A 15,402-nucleotide genomic window follows, 5' to 3' on the forward strand; every position below is an offset into this window, starting at 1 on the left:
AACATGCTGCACTATGGGAAATCTGGAGGCTGGGACACATCATCTTAGTGCAGCACGGATAATCTGGGAGCACACTCTGCGATCCAGGTTGCAATCCACTCTGCAATCCTTTGTCTTATCATCTGGAGGAAAGGTAGGTGAAACCCTTCCTTCCCCCACTGCCCACCCTCCCACCTGGTCATGTGAATACCCTTCCTCATTTCAGCTGCCTTAATCATATTTGAACTAGGTGCCTAGTTCAAATCTGTTCCACCACTGTTTCCATTGATCATTGAAACAATGGTGTATTATCCACTTTTGCCTTGAATCTAATGCAGCTGTCTCCAGACTTTTCTCCTTTTTTCTGTTTTTCTATTTTTATCTGTATTTCTCCTTTTTTCTTTTTTCTCCTTTCATCCTTCTTGTTTTTCTAATAAAACCTGCTTAAACAAACAAAAGAAATGCTGATGGTATGACCCACAACCCATCAGCTGAAGACCAATGGTCTCATGTGTATCAGTAGTGTCTTTAACATGTATTTCTAGGGCTCAGAGTCCAGCCGCCTGTAAAACGATATGCTCCCCATCTGGCAGATGACTACTTAAAAAATAAACCCGTTCCATTTTTTGCTATGACAGCAGGAAATGAGCAAAGAAAGACCCCAATATAGTGAGGTTTCTAATGTCAAACATTTCGATTCAATATATTCCACACTTCAGTGTTTGGCCCAATATATTTCCACTCCCAAAGAAGTGGCTACTTTTAAATAATAACAAAGAGAGACAGGAATTGGCATACCCATATATTTGAGTCTTAAGCAGACAGTTTATGCCTTTTATCTGAACAACTTTTCCTAAGAACTGTCAAAAGCAGACACAGCAACCCATTTAGGGAATTCAAGATGTTAGGAAGTTGCTCAGATATTCTGAATGCAGACTATTAAAGACCTCTGCATGGATGCCAAAGTTGTAGCTTTGGATTTTTCATTGATTCCGTTGGATTATACAATCAATGTATCAATTAAAGTCTCAATGATTACTTGTTACTCCCTTAGAGGGCTGTGGTACATATTTTTTGAGGCCATTCACACAATCAAAAACTGTGTTCTACCCGGGTTTGGGAACTGCGTACGCTCCCAATTTTCAGTTGTGTGGGAGCAAGGTAGGAGGAAAACCTTGGTAGATGTGTGGAAGCAAGGTAGGAGGAAAAGCTACCCAGGTTTTCCTCTTACCTTGCTTCCACACAACCAAAAACTGGGAGCCCAGACAGCTCCCAAACCTGCGTAGAACACAGTTTTTGATTGTGTGAATGACTTCTTTGAGTTTCACTATCTGCTTTGGAAGCAGTACATTTCATGCAGCCAAATTACTAGCAAACGCCCCCTCCCCGGGTTAAAGGTTTGTTTGTTTCGATGCTGATTAATGTCCCTTTGTTCTGCTAATGGTTGCTTCTTCAGTTTTCAGCACCATTTCGCTTAAAAAAAAATTGTCCACACATGGGACAGTTGGTGTGGTGGTTCGCTAGGCAAAATTGCCAGCAGCAGTTGTATGATGATCCAGGGTGGAGGAGAAGTGACATAGCCACCACTGAACAGAGGGAGACACATGTCATTCAGCCACCAGTGTTTGAGGCTGCCTAGGGCACCCAGCAGCCAGTGAACAAAGCACCCACTGGCTGGGAGAGGGTGCTTGGTGGCATGTCTGTGCCCCATTGCCAGCCATGGCCCTGGCATTGGTGTGCTTGTAACACTGATGCAAGAGGCATGGCCAGTGTGCTGAGCATGGCTCTCAGTCCGAACAGGTAGGCCGTGGGGGCAATAAAGGCGGTGGCAGGGGAGCCGCCTCCATCCTTCCTATGCCCCTATGGAGAGGAATCCTCCCCTTCTGCTTTTAGGCACCAGGAGTGGTGGAAACAGGGGTTGCTGCAGCCAGCACTGTTCAAGCACTTAGTTTCTGATTGGAGAGTCGTCCTGCTGCTATCAACAGCTTGCGACTACATGAGGCTGGCTGCAGCATCCGCTGTGCCTACACATAAGGGTAGGAGTTCCTTTCTTCAATTGGTTGTTTTGCAGTGGCCGCAAGTAGTTTTGTCTACTGAACAGTTTCACTAGCTGCCGCTGTCTTCATTTGCCAACATGACTGTTTAATCTGATTTGCTGTGGTGATCCACATGATCTTGTTTTCAAATTTATTTGTTTATTTATTTATTTATAAAAATTTTCTTATATTCCACCTCCTCCAAAGACTCTAGGCGGTGAACAACAATACCAATTAATTAAAATATAATAATAATAATAATAATAATAATAATAATAATAATAATAATAATCCACCAGTGAGGGGGATTAACCTTGGCGTGGTTGTGGGGCTTGCGTGCTCTGAGGAAGGTGAGAGCTATGCCAGAGGTCCAACCATACTGGACAGGTCTCACCAGAGGAGCCAGACAAAGAGTGCCTCTCCCATCAACAATATGGTGAGACGTAACTTTAATAAATCTATACCAGATCGGTCGTCACCCGGGTCAACAAGGACCACGCCAGGTGCTGGAGTCCCTGGACATCTGGTGGAAAGTGGGCAACAGGACTCAGGATCTTCAGCTGAGCAACCAGGGCTGGAGATTGCAAGGTTACTGGAAGAAAAGTCACTTAACCGAAAAAAAATACGAAAAATGCCAACAAGGAAATAATGATCTGCTATTACAAGTCTAGTCCAACTAGAAGAGGTTATTTAAAAAGAATGTACCAAATTTGGAAAGAGAAGCATCCAGATAATAGAACAAAGGCTAGCAGATCAGAGAAGATTCATAATAAGAAATACAGTATTCACAGAAGTTGAGCTGGAAGAACTGCAAAGAGCAGTTTAAGGATCAAGATATGGAAGAAGGATTACCACCAACTGAAGCAGTTGCTCAGGCGCAGGTGGAGGAGGTGTTGGAAATTGAGGATGCCACTGTTGCTGAACTGTTTCAAAATCAAAACCAGGCAACCTCCCCTTTGCCTCCACCTCAAAAACCCGAATGCCGTTTAACAGAAAAGCAACAAGAATTAAAGCAAAAAATAATGGAGCACATGAACCAAACAACCACCAGGGTTTGATTTACAGCGCTAAAAACAGTTGCCAAAAAACAACTTGCTCAGGCATTAAAAGAGGCCAATGCTGCACTTGCAGAAATAACAACCAATAATTTGCAAGAAACAAACCAACTAATGTACAGTGCAGCAACAATAACAACACAAGAGCTCGGATATAAGATCAGTGGACCTGTAAAAAAAGAAAGTATTATATCACCTAAATGGAAGATTAGATTAGAAAATACAATCTCCAGGCTTAGATTAGATGCTAGTAAATTGAAAGATATGACCTTTTTTCATATGTGGTGGTCTTGTAGGAAAGCTAAGGCCTTTTGGGGCATGATATATAATGAGTTAAAGAAAAATTTTTAAATGACATTTCCTAAGAAACCAGAATCCTTCCTGCTGGGAATAATGCAAGGAGTGTTTTCTGCAACCAATTTAACATTTTTTATGTACGCCACTACGGCGGCCAGAATGATATATACGCAGAAATGGAAGAGTAATGAACTCCCTTCAAAAGAAGATCGGCTGATAAAAATGTTGGAATATGCAGAGATGGCAAAACTCACAGCACTGATAAGAGATCAAAAAGTTTTAAAGAAGATTGGAAACCATTTTTATTATACTTAAAGAACTATTTCCCTAATACTGATTTTACAAGAGGGTTTGAAATTTAGTAATAATAGCAGGTTGGGTAGATCAAAATCGAGTTTGTAAGGTTTAAGATATATGTTTTGAATTACTATTATAGCAAGGGTTATTTCTATAGTTGGTGATTCACGAGGAGGTGTGAGCGGGAAGTCAAATTTTGTTTAATGTGATGTAAATGTTAAGATACTGTTAAAATCAATAAAAATTTAAATATGAAAAGTAAATTGAAAGATATGAAAGACAAGAAGCTGAAGAACGAAAACACCAAACAGTATCTGATCCAAAAATAACACCTAGATTCAAGGAAAATTAGAGAAGTCCTGGAATTAATAAAGCAGCAAATAACAGCAGTGTCAAAGCAGATATGAAGCCAGAATGACACAACACAGGCAGAATCTCCAATTCCAGTTGAATCAGAGACAGTTCTACCAAAGCATAGAAGGAGAAACTGCAAGAAACATAGAAACACCAAATAAAGAAGGAACAGTGCAATTCTGGGGAAAATTATGGGTGAAAGAGGTCGAAAAGTGTAACCAACAAATGCAAGATCTAATAATAACACCAGAATTAATAAGTGAAAAAGCAAAGAAAATTAAAAATTGGACTGCACCAGGCAACGATGAACTGAATGGCTTTTGGCTTAAACACCTAACAAGCCTTCATAAACAACTATCAAAACAGTTCAATCACATTTTGCAAGGAGGTGATATTGAACAATGGCTAACAACTGGGAAAACTCATCTCATCATGAAAGACCCAGCAAAAGGTGCAGTTCCAAGTAATTATAGACCGATAACCTGCCTGCCAATCATGTTCAAATTATTAACTGGAATAATAGCAGATGAAGTAATGCAACACTTATTAACTAACAAACAGCTTCCAGTTGAACAGAAAGGAAATTGTCCGAACACCAGAGGCACAAAAGACCAGCTGCTGATTGACAAAATAATTTTTCTAAGTGTTGCATGGATTGACTACAGGAAAGCCTTCGACTCATTGCCTCACACATGGATACTAAAATGTTTAGAAACAACTGGTGTCAGCAAAAACATTCAGATATTTATTCAAAAAGCAATGAGCATGTGGAGTACACAGTTAACAATCAATGGCAAGACACTTGGACAGGTTATCATTAGAAGAGATATTTTCCAAGGGGACTCACTATCCCCTCTGTTGTTTATAATCGCCATGACTCCACTGTCACAAATACTAAACAAAACAGGCCTTGGATAACAAACATCTAAAACATCAAGTCAAATAAACCATCTGCTGTACATGGATGATCTGAAGTTGTATGGAAAGTCCCAGTCAGGAATCGAATCACTGCTAAACACTGTCCGTATATTCAGTAGCGATATAGCAATGGAGTTTGGACTAGACAAGTGTGCTGCATTAATAATGAACAGAGAGAAAATAAGAAAAACAGAAGGAATAGAACTGCCCAATGGAAGCAAGATCAAGAACCTGGAAGAGAAAGAACATTACAAATACTTAGGCATTCTCCAAACTGATAACATTGCACACGCTGAAGTTAAAAGAAAAACTGGAAGAGAATCAGGAGAGTTAGAAAAATCCTAAAGTCCAAACTCAATGGCGGGAACACCACACACTCCATAAACATCTGGGCTATACCTATTATCAGATACACTGCAGGAATAATAGACTGGACCCAGGCAGAGCTAGAGACGCTAGATCGTAAGACCAGGAAAATAATGACCATCAATCATGCTCTGCAACCCCGCAGTGATGTAGATAGGCTATACCTGCCTTGCAGCTCAGGTGGAAGAGGAATGCTGCAAGTCCATCAAACAGTAGAGGAGGAGAAAAGAGGCCTTGAAGAATATATAGTGAAGAAGATGCACTTCTTCATTATTGACCATTTGGTCAATAATGAGAAACTATTCAACACCAATGAAACAAAGAAGGCCTACAAGAAAGAACAAGTCAAGAAACGAGCAGAAAAATGGAAAAATAAGCCACTGCATGGTCAATATTTGCACAATATAAGTGGAAAATCAGACATCACCAAGACCTGGCAATGGCTTAAGAATGGCAACTTGAAGAAAGAAACAGAGGGTTTAATACTGGCTGCGCAAGACCAGGCACTAAGAACAAATGCAATAAGAGCAAAAGTCGAAAAATCCACCACAAACAGTAAGTGCCGCCTTTGTAAAGAAGCAGATGAAACTGTGGACCACCTAATCAGCTGTTGTAAAAAGATCGCACAGACTGACTACAAACAAAGGCATGACAAGGTAGCAGGGATGATACACTGGAACATCTGCAAAAAATACAAGCTACCTGTAGCCAAACATTGGTGGGACCATACAATTGAAAAAGTTGTTAAAAATGAAGATGTAAAAATATTATGGGACTTCCGACTACAAACAGACAAACATCTGCCACACAATACACCAGATATAACTGTAGTCGAGAAGAAAGAAAAACAAGTCAAAATAATCGACATAGCAATACCAGGGGATAGCAGAATAGAAGAAAAAGAAATAGAAAAAAATCACCAAATACAAAGATCTACAAATTGAAATTGAAAAGCTGTGGCAGAAAAAGACCAAAATAATCCCAGTGGTAATTGGCGCCCTGGGTGCATTTCCAAAAGACCTTGAAGAGCACTTCAACACCATAGGGGCCACAGAAATCACCATCAGCCAATTACAAAAAGCAGCTTTACTGGGAAGAGCCTATATTCTGCGATGATATCTATACAAATTGACAATAAAATTCTGGCATCCCAGGTCCTTGGGAAGGATTCGATGTCTGGATAAAACAAACCAGTCAATAACACCTGTCTGACTGTGTAAACAAGAAATAATAAATAAATAAATAAATAAATAAATAAATAAATAAATAAATAAATAAAATAAAATAAAATAAAATAATTATTATTATTTAAAAAGGGCAAATGCCTAGAAACAGGTGGGTCCTAAGGGAGGCCTTAAAAGCAGCCAGGGAGGGGGCTAAACGAATCAGTGGGGGGGGGGGAAGAGTGTTCTAAAGAAGAGGGGTGGCCACAGAGAAGTCCCTCCTATGGGCCCAGGTACCACGCACTACACCAGGGCCTGGGACACTAAGGAGGGCCAGCTGAGAAGACCTCACAGGTTGGGATACAACTGGCCGAGAGAGGTGATCCTGGAGATATACAGGTGCTAATCCCATAAGGGTTTTGTAGGTGAGAACCAGCACTTTGAATTGGACCCGGAAGCGAACAGGCAACCAGTGCAGAAACTGTAAAAGAGGCGTGACACAATCAAATGTTGGTGACATCACTGAGAATCACATGGGATTCTACAGCCTCTAAGTTATATGTTTATGTTATAAAAGCATGTAAAGAGGTGTTCTTGAAGTGCTACCTTACAGCTCTGAAGCTTTATTTCCTTAAAATGAAAATTTTAATTTCAGATTACTTCTGGTGACTGAAGCTAAGCTTCAAAAGGGGTTTCATGACCCTATTTTGCATTTAGATTTTAATTAGTATTTCATATGTTCTCATTTTAAATTACTGTAACTTGAACTCTTTGGATGAGATAGACAACTAATTCAAACATTTATTCCCAAACAGATGTGCTTAGGATTTCAGCCACAATTAATCTTGAACAGGCATTGCATAGGAACTGCTTAATTGAGCAATGAGTGAATCTGGATTGTGACCCTGAACAGATGTACCATTGAATAAAATGAACCCACTTTTATTTGGGGGGAAAAGTCACTTAATTTTGACCTGTGGAAAGCCAAACTGGGTGAAATACAATGAAATATTTTCTGATGTTAGTGAAAATTTTAGTTATTGTTAGTGATGTTAGTGAAAATTTTAAAAGTTTTCAATGTGATAGCCAACAGTCAGCATTAGAAAATAATGTAAACTAGCTGAGCCCGCACAGAGCACCTGCGCTTCTAGTTGCCCCTCATTCTCAGCCCTCACCCCCTCAGGTCTTCCCCCCATTCTCAGCCCATTTCGGGCCAACTGTCTGCCCGCCACTTTCTCTCCCCCGTCACCGCTTTCTCTCCCCGCCGCTTCCCCACCCCGCCACTTTCCCCACCACCTCTTTGTCTTGCCTGTTTGTCCTCGCTGCTTTCCCCACCACCGCCTCTTCTCACTGCTCGTCTTCGCTGCTTTCCCCGCCACCGCTTTCCCCGGCGCCTCTTTCTCTCATCTGTTCGCTTTCCCCCGGCCTCCGGCTGGCCTGCCAGCACCTCCTCCAGTTGGCTGGCGCAGCTCTGCCAGCCGGCTGCCTCCTCCTGACGGTGCGGCTCCGCCGGCCGCCATGGCTCTTTTCTTCCCCCGTCCCATCGCTTATCCCCCTTGGCCCACCAGCGGCCACTTTGCCTCGCCCCACTAGCCGGCCTGGCAGCAGCTGCTTCTCCTTGGCCCGCCAGCCGGCTAGCCAACTGTCTCCTGCTGAGCGCACGGCTCCACAGCCTGCTGAAACTGCTTGCTGCCTGTGTGTCTGGAACTCTCATGAGAGTTCGGCCACGCATTGATTTCCGATGGAAACCAATGCCTCCATCTTTCTTCTCATACCTCCATCTGGCCACAGCAGTGAAATATTTCCAGCCATACCTGCCCAAATGAATAATTGGTATAACTTCATTAAGCAAAGCCACAATAACAAAACCAAAACCAAACCAGAAATCATTAACAAAGCAAATACATCTATATAGGGAGCAGAACCCAAAGTTAGCCAATGTGTGCAAAATCATGTGTCAAAAATCCTTATGTTTGCTTTGCCAAGCATGATTTTGTTCTTCTAGGTTATCTTTTTTTAAAAATTTACACGCAGAATGGTAAGGTTTGCATGCATGCATCATCAACTAAAGCCTCAATTAAAGTAGCTTGAAGCATGCTATTCTGCTATTTTATGCATTCATTTTCAAATATATATATAATTTCGTCAAATTATGACTTCTTGCACTGAAATTTCGCATGGCTCCAGTCTATTGCCAGTTATGTCAACACATTACAAAGCTCCATAGCCCAATACTAGTGGTTATCACAGGGTCACTGCACCAGTGCCACATCATATCTGTTTCCTCACCATTCTGATGTGAACTTTCATTGACTTGGGCTGGACAGATATGCACTGGTTTTTACTCTGAAGGTATGCAAGTATATTCCTTTTTAGTGATGTGGAATTCAATTCGTGCGCAAATAGATTCATGACGAATAGGGGGCAATTTGCGGATTTGCCCGCAAATTGTATCACCCCTTAAATAAAGGGGGTGATTCGAGCATGAATTTACTCGCCCCCAATTTGTCACAAATTGATCCGCGTGATTGTGTTGAGGGTGCCATTTTGTCTCCATGTTTTTCAAATGCTGATTGGTTTTCTAGCACTGGTGTCCAATTGGCTTGAGATCTCCTTGCTTCTTGATTGGCTTGTTGTCATTTAAATCAAGTGTTGGCATGGGCAAATGTGTCCCCATTGTCTGGGGGGAGGGAGCTGGGAGGGGCGAGGCCAAAGGAGGGATTTTAAAAATGTATATCAGGGGCTGCTTGGAGGCAGAGAGAGCCATTGCTTTTCGTGCTTCAGGAGAGCATCATCAGAGAGAGACTGCAGCAGCACTGAGAGCAGAGTGGAGGTGGTCTGGGCCTACCTCTCCCCACACCATGAATGGAGAGAGGGGGGGAGGGCTTATCTGACTCTCCATTTTTATTATCCTTTTACTTTGCAGTGCCAACACCTACTTTATCTGTGTGTGTTTTTAATTATTATTAGTACCAGAGCACCAGTGGCTTTAACTGGGTGCTGCTTAGAATTTTAATGTATTGTTCTTGCTTGTAGCCAGCCCCATCCCCAGTGGCTTTAATAACTGGGATGTTGTGTGTGCTGTTTTCCCTCCCCCTAATGATTTTAAAATAGTACCAGCAGCCCAATGGCTGAACTGGGTGCTGTTTGGAATTTATTTCCTTGTGTGGTTTCTTTTCTCTCACATTGCTTACCCAGCCCCCTTTAATAACTGGGGTGCTGTGATTTCTCCTCCTAATTTTATTTAAATTATACCAGGAGTCCCCAGGCTTTAATTGGGTGTTGGTTGGAATTTTATTCCTTATTTATTTGTTTGTGCCAGCAGAAGAGGATGAGGTGTCAGCTTCTAGCCCAGCCAGATCACTCTCCCAATCCTCCCCAATCCCGGCTGGTGATGCAACCCCCCCGCATCTGAGATTGAGGAGGAAGTCATTCTGGTTGTTCCTGGACCTTCTCAGCCCTAGAAGGAGGGCAGTGGTGGTGGCGGCCTTCAGAATGAATCAGCAGCACTGGTACCACCACCACCACTACCACCAAATGGATCCTGGACCAAGAGCAGCATGGTGTGGGACCACCTGGAACTCAACCATGGTGACCTAAACCATGCTGTCTGTATCCACTGCAGAACACAAGTCAGCAGGGGTAAGGACCCCAAGTGTCTCAGTATGATGGAAATACTGCAGCATCTGTGACAGCATCACCTGGGGTCCCTGCTAAGGAGATGCACAGAACCGGTGGGGGGAGGTTCAAAGGTGGAAGGCATACCTTTAAGGGTGGGGGAGGGTGCCCTTACCCCTCCCGCTATGTTTCCCCCACCAGTGCTCCATCCAAAAAGTGCCCATTGGGGCAGCAGCGTACCTCCCTGCCGTCCCGGTGTCTTCTTTGGCCAGAAGTACCTGGAAGTACCCAGCACATGTACTTCCCTTAAAGGTATGCCCCCTGCCCTCGAAATGGCCAAACCACCGGTCATTTGAACAAGTTCAGAGGCCCATAAAGGGCCTCTCAACCAGTTCCATGCACATCCCTAGTCCCTGCTGCTGACAGCAATAGGTCTGGTGTGTCCTTGGATAGCAGCAAGGTACTTGTTCCTGCTCCCAAGCAGGGGACGTTGCCTGCACAGTGGGTGCAGTGGGTGGGCAAGCAGTCTGGTCACCCAGGGCCACATCTCAATTCCCAGGCCATTAGGCAGATGATCATTTTGGATGATCAGCAATTCCAGGTGGTGGAGAATGCTGGCTTCTGATGGCTGCTCCAACTGCTTGTGCCCAACTAAAAGATTCCCCTGCGCACCACCTTCATGGGCCGTGCAGAGAGGCCGTGTCGGGACTGCTGCACACAGCAGCACCTGACACCAGCATGCAATTCACTGCGGATCTGTTGGACAGTCACAATGGGAGGCACACTGCTTTTCTGTTCCTCACAGCACACTGGTGGGGGCAGTAGAGCAGGGGACAGCTGGTGCTGCTGGCGTGGCCAGTCCCTCCCATGCAGCAAAGCACAGGTGAGCTGTGCTGTATACTAACCACACGGCAGAGGAGCTGTCAGCGGCTATGAACTGCCAGGTGGAAGAACGGCTTTCTGGGCAGCCAAAGCTTTGGTAAGCATTCATGGTCACTGACAATGGCACCGACATCACTAAGGCAGCTAAACAGGGTCAGTTTGTGTCCATCTGTTGTGTGGCGCAAACTCTGAACCAGGTTGTGAGGGATGTGCTTAGTTCTGGAGCTGCGGTCAGGCAAGATATCCCTGCTGCAGGCACTGAGCACCCTCCTGCTATTGCCATGGCTGCTCTTATGGAGAGGTGCTGCAAGATAATAGCTTTCTTCCACTGGAGCGAAAAGGGTAGTTATATACTCAGGCAGTGGCAGCTTGAGTTGAGTCTACCTGAACACCTTATCCCTCAGGATGTTCAGATGTGTTTGGACTCCACCATTCTCTTGCCCCGGTGCCTGCAGGAGCAAGAGCCAGCGATCCACGCCCTGGCAAGGTGGCATGGCTTGGAAGGGTACGACCTGTCCATTCAGGACTGGGTGCTCCTTTCTGAAGTTATCTTGGCACTAGAGCTATTCTTTGAGCCAGTTCATTCAACCCCGCCTTGGGGTTGTTTTTAGTGAAAGGGGGTATATAAATTCAACAAATAAAATTCAACAAATAAATTCTTTGTTGTCATGAGCAGCTTGTGTTAGGGATGTGCATGGAACCAGCTGGCCTGGTTCGGTTCGAGTCCGGACCAGACTCGAACCTGACCGGGCCAGTTTGGTCCAGCACCCCTTCAAAAACCCACCCCCCCGGTCTGGTCGGGTTTGCTATTTTTTTTATTTTTTAACCTTTAGCCCCTTCAGGGGGCTTCCTCCATATCCTGGCTGGCCACCAACTCCTGCAGGTACTGCAGCCCACACTGTTCAGCACTGGTATGGGGCTTGGTTAGCTCCTCCTGTCCCCCTGGCAAGATGCCAAGGACCCCTCTGTGATCCATTGGGAGGAAGACAGGAGCGGAACCGCCGGCTCACCTGGCCCTGCCAGGGACACCACACTGCTGGCCTGGGACGTGGCAGTGATAGTAGTGTGGCTAGGGATGGACTGCACACTAGCAGTAGGTGCTCCACCACCCTCCTCCTGTTTGCATCCCAGCCTCCTATTCTCAGCTTGCCTAACCTCTGCAACCAGGAGGCCCTTCCACCTGGGCAGCTGGTCAGGGGCGACAGCTATGCCCTTTGTCCTTGGGTCACAGAGCTGATCCAGTTTTAGGCAATGTGGCACCAAGTCTGGTCAGACATGGAGATGGCTGTCAGACAGTTCCTCTTGTGCTTGCCAACCAGCGTCCAGAGTGAGAGTGTGTTCTCTATGGCCAGGGGCATGGTGACACCCCATTGCTTATTCTTGGATGCTGACATGATGGAGCAGCTGGTCTTCCTCATGGCCAACCTCCTCCTGCTGGGATACCTAGAGCTAGCCATAGAGGGTGAGTGACTCATGGTCACCCCCACTCACTACAATACCACCAGCAGCTTGCCCCACCCTGACCAACTTCAAACCTATATGTGTCACATTCTGCCCATTAGTGCAACTGACACATGCAGACTCTCACACATATCACCACCATTGCTGATGATGAGATATGGACTGGTGTCCAGACCCATGTGTTAGGCCAGGGATGGGGAACCTTGGCACTCCTGCAGATGTTGGCCTACAATTCCCATAATCCCTAGCTATTGGCCTCTGTGGCTGGGGATTATGGGAGTTGTAGTCCAAAAACAGCTGGAGTGCCAAGGTTCCCCATCCCTGTGTTAGGCTGTCAGCTGGGGCCTACCACCAATCTGAGGTCATGGTGTGATATCCAGACCCAGGCAGGCAGAGATGTACACTTTTGCTGGAGAAGAAAAGAAAGACTTTTTCTTATAGTAAGAGATGAGTTCCTTGTCTGGCCTTGAGAGTAACCCAGTGACTACCCAATGAGTGTTTCACTCACTGCTCTGCAATCTGCATTCTTCATTGCAAGGTGTACTATTCAGTCAAAATGTGTCTGAGGACATTGTTCTAGTTGAGCTTATGGCTATGCTTGCTGGCTGTTAAAGGCGCTGCTGTGGCAGCTGTTGCAAGTGAGGACAGAGTCATAATTGTGTGTGAGAGAGAGCAATTTGTGCCAATGATACTACTGCAGTGCAGGCACTGTGGCTAGCAGTGGATTTTGGATCAGTGATTTTTTTTTGGGGGGGGGGGGCATATTTGTACTGTGTGTTTGGAAAAATGTGATATTCTGTTCTGTGCTGGGAGGGACTGTGTGTGCTTCTGTTCTGCAATGTTGTTTATTTGCAAGGCAAGGTTGCAAAATGTGTGCAATCTGCTTGTTTTGCCCATAGGGAACAATGGGGAACTTGGATCACCCCATTTCCCCCCATGGGTAGGTCCTCAGGACACCAAAGTGGATTGGGTGTTAGGGCATGACCCAATGTACCTACTGTCCAACCCACAAAACAAATGAGCAATCAGGCAATTTAAAATAATTTTTTAAATTATTATTTGGGTTAGTAGGTGAATGCTCTACTGACCCAGATAATACTTCAAATTATTATTATTATTATTATTATTATTAATAATAAAATCACCTGATTGCCCATTGTTTTGTGGGTTGGACAGTAGGTAGGTTGGGTCATGCCCTAAGACCAAACCAACTTTGGTGTCCCTAGAACCTACCCATGGGGAACAGTGATCTCATTATGTTCCCCATTGTTCCCTATGGGCAATTCACTAATTACTGATTCCATTTGTCGAACCGGCTCCGGCCAGCTGCTTCAATGAATCAATTTGAATTGAACAGCAAAAAATGATTCATGCACACCTCTACTGCCTTCCAAATAATTGAATTATGGACCCTTCAGTAAGAGAAGCATATGGTTCAGATCTAGTAACTTTAGACTTTACTGCTAAATTGGAGAGCTCACCCTATAAGAGGACAAAACTTTCAGCTGAAACAAAAATTGACAAATACTTGGAATCTGCCCCAATCCCCCATTTTTGACTGATCTTTCCAAATTTGAATTTTTGAACCTGAAATTTAACCACAAACCTTAAGTGAGCTGGACCTGTGACATCTCCTGATTGTTTTGCTCACAGCATATGTCACATATGAAATTCCATAAGCTGTCAAATATTATCATCAGCTGTATTCTGAGGAATTTGACATTTTGTCAAATTCCAGACAGCATTACATGCCAGCTATTCAATTCTGCCCAATTGCAACTGCCAGATATTAGATACTAAACACAAATATTGAAATCAGACACTGAAATCTCAGGGAGAGCAGGACCCAACTAGGATTTACATGCTTCAGCATTTATGTGAGTCAATGAGTGAAGTCTCTGTTCTCCAGAGTTCCTAGAAGAATGGACACTAGATCCCAGGGATAGACAAGAGTGCCTAAAGAGCATTTTGCAACTGTATATAATGAATATACATATTGCTATACCGCCATGTCTGGCAAGAAATTTGTTTCAAGCAGCCAGAAAAATAAGGAGCTTAAACAAAGAGAACTCAAACTTAAAGAAGGAACAGGCATTAGGTACCTTGGGAGCTATTAGTAGCTCCCAGGTGATCTGAAGTAGCTCTTCAGGCATTTGGGCTTTCTTCGCCCTTCCTTCCCTTCCAGCCAATACTGCAAAACTGAATGAAGATATGGCCATGCCCTTTTTAATCTCTCTTTCCTGTGTGCTCAGAGTTGCCTTTACTTTCTCTCCCACTAATTTTCTTCTCCAGCTTCTTCTCCCACAAAACAGCTTCTCTGTTTTCTGTTCTACAGAAACATTTTCCTGGAATTCAGCGGTTTTTATGTTAAAATCCCTTATTCTATTGAAGTGTATTTGTGTACAAACTGCCATTTTGTGACTGCCTCCACCTCTCCAAATCACCATTTTCTGACTGGCTCTGCAGTCCCAAGCCGCTAATTTATGTTGGTATCTCTCAAATTTCTGACACGGACAGGGTGGAGGAGTAGCTATTGGAAGCCTTATGTCTGCCCAGCCCTGGCTTAATGTCCATCAGTTGGCTTCACAGTGTGTGGGGTCTGTGCTGCAAGTTTCTACTGGTGCAGACAAATTGTGCTTCAGCACTGACTATGCCCTGGGACTGTTGGGGATAATTACTTATATAGCAGAGTATTTCAGGAGCTAACTCACTCCCATTACAGCAGAAGTTAACAGTCTCAGGGGCAACAGCTTGTAAATGATAAGCATGGAGATCCATGTAAGGTTAAACTAATCTACTTTATTCAGAAGTCCATGATGATAGGAAAGACCTGTATCTAACAACTGGCTACATGTTGGTGAGAGAGAGACCTATAGAAGCAAGGTGCTCCGAGAGAGCGCTAGAAGCATTCTGGGAAAAAGGAGGAGGAGGAGGAGGAGGAGGAGGAGGAGGTCACTCCCAGGAAGTTCCTGAGTA

At 44.3% G+C, this 15,402-nt stretch overlaps 1 protein-coding gene across 1 annotated transcript in view; it reads right to left on the minus strand.

Annotated features, from left to right (window-relative positions):
* VEPH1 (ventricular zone expressed PH domain containing 1) overlaps nucleotides 1-15,402 on the minus strand; it is a 221,294-nt gene that overhangs the window by 16,713 nt on the left and 189,179 nt on the right. The gene's annotated exons all lie outside the window — the stretch shown is intronic.

The sequence above is a fragment of the Hemicordylus capensis genome, chromosome 3, assembly GCF_027244095.1.
Source record: "Hemicordylus capensis ecotype Gifberg chromosome 3, rHemCap1.1.pri, whole genome shotgun sequence".
NCBI lineage: Eukaryota > Metazoa > Chordata > Lepidosauria > Squamata > Cordylidae > Hemicordylus > Hemicordylus capensis.